The sequence below is a fragment of the Phascolarctos cinereus genome, unplaced genomic scaffold (genome assembly GCF_003287225.1).
Source record: "Phascolarctos cinereus isolate Bilbo 61053 unplaced genomic scaffold, phaCin_HiC Scaffold_9;HRSCAF=440, whole genome shotgun sequence".
NCBI lineage: Eukaryota > Metazoa > Chordata > Mammalia > Diprotodontia > Phascolarctidae > Phascolarctos > Phascolarctos cinereus.
The window spans coordinates 265,460,093-265,468,914 of NW_027556402.1; positions in this window are offsets into that span (position 1 = coordinate 265,460,093).

Genomic DNA, 8,822 nt, shown 5'->3' on the forward strand with positions numbered 1-8,822 from the left:
CCCGGCCCGCCCCGCACGCACACCCCGCCCCCGGCCCGCCCCGCACGCAGGGTTGCCCGGCTCATGTCATTGGACGCTGCTCCCGGACCGCAAGCCGCGCTGTGGCGCCTAGTCCCAAGCAGCGGGCCGGAGGGACGCGGGCTGGTTGCCAAGGTGACGCCCTCATCCCGCCCCTGGCGCACGCCGCGTTAGCTCCGCAGCCGCGCGGCATGCTGGGAAGTATAGCCACGCCACGCCCCTCGAACGCAGCGCGTCAGCGCACGGCTCCTCGCGCAGCTGCCGAGCCTCACGGCGTCCTGGGATTCGTAGTCCCGGCCCTGCTCCCGCTCCCGCCCGCAACATGATCGTCCGGTCCCTACAGCAGCCCCAGCAGTCGGGGTCCTCGCTGGCCCTCTGGGTGCGAACAAGCCATCCCTGGGCGCCCTCAATCTACCAGTCCTTGAGCCCAAAGACCCTGATCATGACCCAGCCCCTGGACTCGTCCGCCTCGCTGCGTGCCCGCCCCCCACCCCAGCACCAGCAGAAACAGGTGTCCACCTCCCGCCACGCGGTCCTGGGGCTCGGCCGGACCGCGCCATCCCCGACCTTGATCCCGACCTTCCCCGTGAACCAGGATCGGTCGTCGCCCGGGACCATGACCTCGCCGCCTTTCACCACGGCCCGGCAGTCTTTCACTGTGACCCCACCGCCCTTCACAGTGACCCTGCCGCCCTTCACAGTGACCCCGCCCCCTCTGACAGTGCCCCCGCCTCCCTCTCCAAACCCAGCTTCGAGCTCGGAAGCTATCGGCCTGGCCCCTTTCGCCCTGACTCCGCCCCCCTTGAAAGTGACTCTGCCCCCCCCTTCGCCGTGACTCCGCCCCCTCTCGATCTGAGCGCCCATCGCCTAGCCAGCGTGACCCCGCCTCCTATAACCGTGACCCCGCCTCCCTTAGTTATCACCCCGCCCCCCCCTTGGTCCTGACCCCGCCTCCCTTAGCACCAAACTCCAACTCCGTAACCGTGACTCTTCTTCCCCTAACCGTGACCCCGCCCACCTTAACAGTGAATCCTCCCCCTCTGACTGTGACAGCTCCTCCACTTTGACACCTCTCCCCCGCCAGCTCCCGGGGCCGCGGCCGCCCTGGCCCCCTGCGGGGGGGGGGGGAGATGCTAGGCTTTCAGTGCACATGCCCTAGGAAGTATCGGTCCCGTGCTGTGGGTCCCCGCGGGTGACACCGGCTGGGGGTGGGCTGAGGCGGGTGAGGGCGGCGGCCTGGGCCGCTGCACAGTGTAGAGATCCCGGGACAGCTCCCTGACACCAGAGGGGTGGCTGGATGTCACAGGGCAAGGAGGCTCCAGGGCTTGAGGCGAGGGCCACAGGGCAGAGGATGGAGCCCGTCTGGGAGAGCCTGCCCCATCCCCGGGATTTGGGAGCAGTGCTGTTTGCATTGGCCCCCTCTCTGGGACCAGATGACTCCGACCCTCCCAGGGCGGTCTGCGTCTGACGGTGGGAATCCTGTCAACCATCAGCCTGAAGACAGTTGGCTCTTGGCAAAGGCATCATGCCCAAGGGTCTCAATGTGGATTGAACTGATTCCCAGTCATCAGAATAAGTCATTCACCAATTAATAAATACTCCAAGTATGATGAGAGGCAGTTTTCTAGGGGAAAACACCAGGCTTTCTGTCACCTTATGGAAAAAAACCCAAAACACTCCAGATCATTCATCATTGTTTTTCAGTCTTTCACGGTTGTTTCTCTAACTGTTCACAGCCCATTTGGGATTTTCTTGGAAAAGATACTGGAGGGGTTTGCCATTTCCTTCTCCAGCTCATTTTATAGATGAGGAAACTGAGGCAAACAGGGTGAGGTGACTTACACAAGGCCACAGAGCTAGTGTCTGAGGTTGGATTTGAACTCAGGCCCCTTCCTCTATCCACTGCAGTGCCCCCTAGCTGCTCAACCATTAATAATCAAAGAAGTGCCGCTGCAGATTTAAGCTATCCTGAGGTGCCTCCTCAACCCATAACACTGGCCAAGTTGACAAAAAATGGAAAATGAGCAAAATTGTTGGGACTGTGGGTAAGCAGACACATTCACATAGCACTGTTCAAGCTGGAAAACAATTTGGAGCTAGACCTAAAAAGGGAGTGAACTATGAATACCCTTTGACCCAATAAATGCCATTCACTACTAGGCCTCTACTTCCAAAAGATCGGAACAAGAAGAAAAGGACTGGCCCCCCAGTCTGGGTGGCCACTCATTTCATAGCGGCCCATCAGTGGCGTCAGTGTCCCAGTGAGGGGTGGTCTCTGTGTGTTGACCTAAAGGAGGTTTGGAAGACCACTGACTATGCTGTAAGAAATGAGGAAGGGGTTGGTTCAGAGAAACCTCGGAAGACTGAGATGAGCAGATGCAGACTCAGAGAACCTTGCACACAATGTCTACAACAGGGTGACAACAAACAACTGTGGAAGACAGGAACTCCGATCCTCTTGGCAGAGAAGGGAGGGGCGCACTAGGGGAGGCCTTCAGCTTTAGATTACAGCCAAGATGGGAACTTACTTTTTTTGAACTATGTGTATTTGTTATGAGAGTTTTCTCTTTTGTCTCGAATTAGGGGGTTGGACATGAGAGAATATAGATTTTTATTAGTTGAAAAAAATAAAACCTAAGAGGAAAACAGAAGCTACCAAGCATCCCTAAGCTATGCTCTCCCACAGATCTCCCCAGTGGCCGTGAGAAGTGTGGCCATGGGGTCTCCAAGTATTTGACTCTCACCTGCGGCTCCAAGAAGCTCTAGTGTGCAAAGGGCCACACCCCACTAAAACCATCTCAGCAGGGTTGAGGGTAACCAAGGCCACCAACCTGTTGGTGAGTTAGGGGGCTGTGCACCCCAAGTGTGGGAAGACTTCCCCGCCAGAACGACACATGAGAACAGCTGTTACAGAGTCCATGAAAGTGGCTGAAGCAGGCACAGTGGAGTGCCTCTAGCTTGGTCAGACATTAAAGATGCCACAGTCACCCGCTACATCCCGGGCCACCCCCAGTCCTCCTGACTGTTGGCCTGCCTCTGGACTTTGATGTCTCTGAAAGAGAGAGTGAGGCTGATGACTTTGTGCAAATCTGCCTCCCCTCAATCCAATTCACTGCCAAGTCAAGACACCACCCCGTGATGTCACTGGTCCTCTTGGAAGTGAAGGACAAAGAACCTAGCATTTGGCTCTGAAGTTCACAGCCAGCTCTCCTAGAAGTTGTCTGTGTCAGTCTAGGGAGGGGACTCTTTCTGTACCCCTGGCACTTAGAACAGTGTCTGGCACATAGTAGGTGCCTAATGAATGCTGATTGATTGGCCTTGGATTCTCCCCAACTGATTCTCCTGCTGATAGATAGATGGGGGCATCTCCTCCTGAATCTGACTCCCCCAGTGGGTGCCATGACTTGCCCCACAGGGAGAAAAGAACCTTCTCTTCCTGCCAAGAGGTGAAGAGCTCAGTTCTTCCTGGACTCAAAGAAGAAGAGGAGAGAGAGTTGTGTGGATTTCCTGTGGGGCCTCCTGACGCTTCTCATCACCACCATCTTCCAAGTTTGTTCCATTCTTCTCAAGGACACTGCATGTCTTTGTGGGAGAGCGTGCCCAGAATCATGGTGGGTGGAGGGAGGTTTGGTAGTGCCTGCTTTCACCACAGCTTCTTAGTAGATATCTGCTTTGTGCTGATGCTTATTCTGATGGACTGGACTAAACTGGACTGGATGCTCTCTGAGAGCATGGACTGTCCTGATGGCCCCAGTGCCTGGCCCATTGGGAGGGTTCAGCAGATGCTTGTTGAAGCTTCCCGTGGAGGCATGAGCCCAACGTGAAAGATCACGTGAACAACAAATTGGAGAGGCATGGGAGAAATGCCTTTCAGACCTGGGGAGACTAATGCAGAGGACCACACAAGACAAAAGGGACAATTCTGATGACATAAAATTGAAGAGCTTTCATACAAACCAGTCTAAGGTGGTTTGAAAGGAAGCAGGTTACTGGGAGCATCTTTGCAGCGTGTCTCTCATCTCCAACATGCATCAGGAACTGGTTCAAATGGCTAAGACTAAGATCCATTCCCCAAAAGATAAATAGTGAAAGGATAGGACGAGATAGTTTTCAAAGGGTGAAATCTATGCTGTCAGCAACTGTATGAAAAAAAGGCCTAAAAGAGAAATGCAAATTAAAGCAACTTTGAGGTTCCACCTCCCACCTCTCTCATTGGCAGAGATGACAAAGAGGGGATGTGGCAAGGTGGGTTCACTAGAGTGCCCTGTTGTTGGAGCTGTGGACAGGTCCAGATCCCCCAGGAAGCCACTTGGAGTTCAGCCCCAAAGTTATTCAACTGTTCATCCCCTCCAAGCCAGTTAGACCACTTCCAGACCTGGACCCCAACAAAATCACAGAAAGAAGAAAAGGGGTCCGAAAGGAACTTGGGAGGAATTCCTGGGTAGCCACTCTGGAGCTTGAGGTGTTGAGGGAAACAGGTGGTTTTGGGAAAAAAGTGTCTTGGACTGTGGTTCTTACACACACAAACACAACCACACATCTACACACACACCCCACACCCATACATACACACTCACACACACCCATACACACACCCCCAAATGCTCACACACACACACTCAAACACCCCCACATACACACTTACCCATATACACACACCCTCATATACATAACCACACCAAAACACCCCTACACACTCCCATCCACACACACCCACACACTTGTGCACACTCACACACCAAACACGCACCCCTCCACACAAACACACGCATCTACACACACACCCCACACCCATATACACCCCCAAATGCTCACACACATACACACTCAAACATCCCATACACACTTACCCATATACACACACCCTCATATACATACACACACCAAAACACCCATCCACACACCTCTGTCCACACAAACCCACACCCAAACACTTGCACACACACACATTTACCCATCCACACACACCTATACTCAAACACTTGCACACACACACACCCATCCACACAAACACACTCAAACACTTGCGCACACACACACACACACACACACACACGCACACGCAGACTTGTGTGACCCTCGGCCCTCCTCTCAGCCCCAGCTTTTCTGTCTATAAAATGAGGACAGTCATGGCACCTGGGAACCTCCAAGGGCTATGCACATGCTAGGATTAATGTGGCCATGGGTGCTTCAGCCCTGTCTTCTTTCTGAGCTTGGGTATCTTTTCTGATCCCAGCCAGTGTCTGAAATGTATGGCTTTGGGCTTTACAGTCCAATCAAGAAGCATTTATTAAGCACCTACTGTGTGCCGGGCATTGGGCTAAGCACTGGGGAGACAAAGAAAGGCAAAAGTCAGACCCTGGCCTCAAGCATCTCACAGTCTAGAGGTAAAAACTGGAGATGATCTCAGGGAGTCAGGAAAGGCTTCCTGTAGAAGGAAGGATTTTAGCTGGGACTTGCAGGAAGCCAAGGTGAGAGAGAGCCACCGAAGGTTATTGGGGGGGAAGGGGGGGAGGGGGGGAGAGACACGTTGGACCTGCCCTCTAGGAAGATCACTTTGGTGGCTGAGTGGGGGATGATGGACTGGAGAAACTGAGGCAGGCAGATGCCCTCCCCCAGCAGCTATCGCAAAGGTCCAGGTGAGAGGGGAGGACAGCCTCCACCAGGGAAGGTGGCCGTGTCTGAGCAGAGAAGGGGTGTCTGTGTGGCAAAAGGACCTGGCAAGTGTCGGGGCATGCCTGGGAGTGATACTGACAGCTGGGGGTGAGGACACAGGCAGCCAGGGCGGGCCGCAGTCCCAGCTGTAGCATCCTCTGTCCAGACAAGAGGCCCATAACCAAATGCGCTCGGGAGGGCAGGGCTTGCTTTGTGGGGGGGTTCCCGGCTCACGCTCCCCACTGGGCACCTCTCCCACTGTGACTCAGGTGTGGGTCCCCTTCCCATTCTTTGTTGCTGCTCTAGGGGCTACCTAGATAATAAACATGGCCCTTGGACCTCTCCTAAAAGGCTTCCAGGCTTCCCGATACAGAGAGGCGGCTGACAGGTTTGCAGCCGGTAACTGGGCTAGGGCGTCTGCTGAATGCGCCACTGGGTTTGTCCAGTGGACAGTAGAACAGTCTGGGTCAGTTCAAGGTGTCCCCTGGGTGATGCCATAATGCCTAGAGCCAAGGCCTAGAGTCAGGAAGGCCTGAGTTCAAATCCAGCCTCAGACACTAACTATGTGACCCTGGGCAAGTAATTTAACTCTGTTTGCCTCAGTTTCCTTACCTATAAAATGGGGGAAATAGCACCCACCTCCCAGGGTGGTTGTGAAGGGCTCAGCACAATGTCTGGCACACAGTTGGCACTTACGCTTGTTCTTTTGACTTGTCTCTAGACTGGGCTCTTGAATCTCTAGGGGAACTTTCAGACCTGGAAAGGGAAGTCGTGCTCCACCTGAAGCATGCCTCTGCCCTCTGGTTCCAGAGCAGGTCAGATGTGTTCAGTTCACTCCCAATCCCCAGTTCAGGAGCAGCCCAGTCTCTTCTCTCCTCCCTCAGGGTCCCAGAGCAAAGCCAGTGCCACATTCCAGAGATCCCAGCCCCCATCTGCTCATTTCCCAATATATAAAGAGCCCAGGAACTTCGGGCCCAGCAGGGAATGTTGTCTGGTGCTTCCATCCCAGATGTATACGCTCCCTTCACTAGGAGAGAGCTGCACCCATTTGGTGCAAAGGCACAAAAACATTTGTGAATACTCCATCAGAAAGGACTTTATTGTTACTCAAGAAATAAAAGAAACTTTACTGACTCAACTTTACTTTAAAAATATATATTTTGCAAAGGGCTCTTTTTAATCAAATCACAGACAAGGTGTTAGATGTGTTAACACTCATCCCTTTACAAAATTTGAACTAGTCTGGTTGAGTGGAAGGGAGCAATGTCACTGGACAAACAATGATTGAAGATGGTCAGGCAGTCTGAAGTGTGAGCTGAAGAGAGTGTCTAACCACCTTCCAGCAGGTGGAAAGAGTCAGGAAGTTGGGTAGACAAAGTCCAAGGCACGGGTGAAGGAGCAGGGATGGCCTCTCTAGATAGACATAAATGCCAAGAGATTATGGCTGGAAGTCAGAAACAGCTTCAAAGAATGTGACTTCTGGACTCAAGCAAGAGGGAGAAGCTTCAGGCACTCCATGGAGAGGGGTGATTTGTTTATCTGGGTCACAGGTGGAGGCTACCTCCATGTTTACCTTCCTACTGTGGCACTCCAGTTCAGGCCCACTCTTTCTAAGGATGCCGTGGGCATTTGTGGGAGAGCACATCCCAGGTATATGAGAGGAATGCCTTGTAGGTATTGATTTTACTAGGTATTTTAATAAATGCCTTTGCACAAGAGCTGTGTCTGCAGGCTGACTGTTAACAGGAAGCCCAGTGGTGGGGGCTCCTGAGCTTGAGCTTTAGATGTGGGTAGTCAATCAGTAAGCATTTCTTAAGTGCCGAACGCTGTGCTGAGGGCTGGGTATCCCTAGAGCTTGGAGGAGTGATCACCCTCGGAGGACCTAACTTTGCCAAGTTGGGGGAGGAGGGCACAGGGGTTGCCCCAGTTGCCTGAACTAACCTGAAACCCAAGACCACACACAGAGGAGGGTAAATGTTTAATTCCTGAGATAATGGCCCTGAAGCTGGAAATGCCCTTAGAGACCCTTAGGCCCAGTAGCTCTTCCCCTGGGGTCTGGGGACTTATGTGCTTATAAAAAAAAAAAATTGGATAACTGCACTTTGAGAGAACTCAGCTCCTCTGTGTTCAGTTCCAGACTGGCTGCTCAAGGGGCCTGTGACCCCAAAGGGGCAAAGAAACCCCGGCCAGTCCAATCCTTTCACAGATGGGCCCGTGGAGATATGAGGAGGGAATTTGCTGAGATTGTGGAGAGGCCCAGACCATCGGGAAGCTGGGTCCCTCCACCCACAGACTTTGGACAGCCATGCCTCCTTCCTCCTTTCTCTTGCACCTGCATAGGGGAGCCAGCTGCAGGGACCTGAGCCCCCAGAACTGAAGAAGAGCCCCCTGCCCTGTGTAAGCACACCAGACTATTTCCCAAGGGAGGGCAGGAATGACCAGGACAGGACCTGAGAACTTCCTGTGGCTGCAGGGGGCATGCCCTAGAGTGGTGTGGGAAGAGATCGCGGGAAGCTTTGTGGAGGAAGTAGGCCCTGAGAAGAGCTGGGGGGGCAAGCCAGGCAGCAACAGCTTTTAAAGCTGAGCGATAGGGAGCGGCAGAGGCAGACTCCTGCTTAGAATGCCAGTGACCGACTGTGGGCCAAAGGCTGCCTCTGTTCCCAAATGGCCACAAGGTTGCTGGAGGGCCCTCTGCTCTTTCAGTCCTTTGCAAATTAAAAGCACCCTGTAAATGTCAGCTTCAATTGCACTGCAAGGTCTTGAACACTAGATGTGGGCTTTTGTTTTATCCTGGAGGCAACAGGGAGGTGCTGGTGAGGCCTTATGAGCTACTTTAGGAAGATCATTTGGACCACAGTGTGAAGGATGGACAGGGGAGGAGGTTTACCCCAGTGGTTCAGGTAAGAGCCAGGTGAGCCTGAACTAGGGTGAGTGGAGGGAAGGGAACATATGGGAGACCTGTGGAGGAGTGAGGGTCAGAGGCTTGGCAACTGACAGGGAGGTGAGGGAGAAGGAAAGAGAAGGAAGGGGAAGAGAAGGGAGGAGGTGAGGGAGAAGAAAGGAGAGGGGGAGGAGAAGGGAGGAGGTGAGGGAGAAGAAAGGAGAGGGGGAGGAGAAGGGAGGAGGTGAGGGAGAAGAAAGGAGAGGGG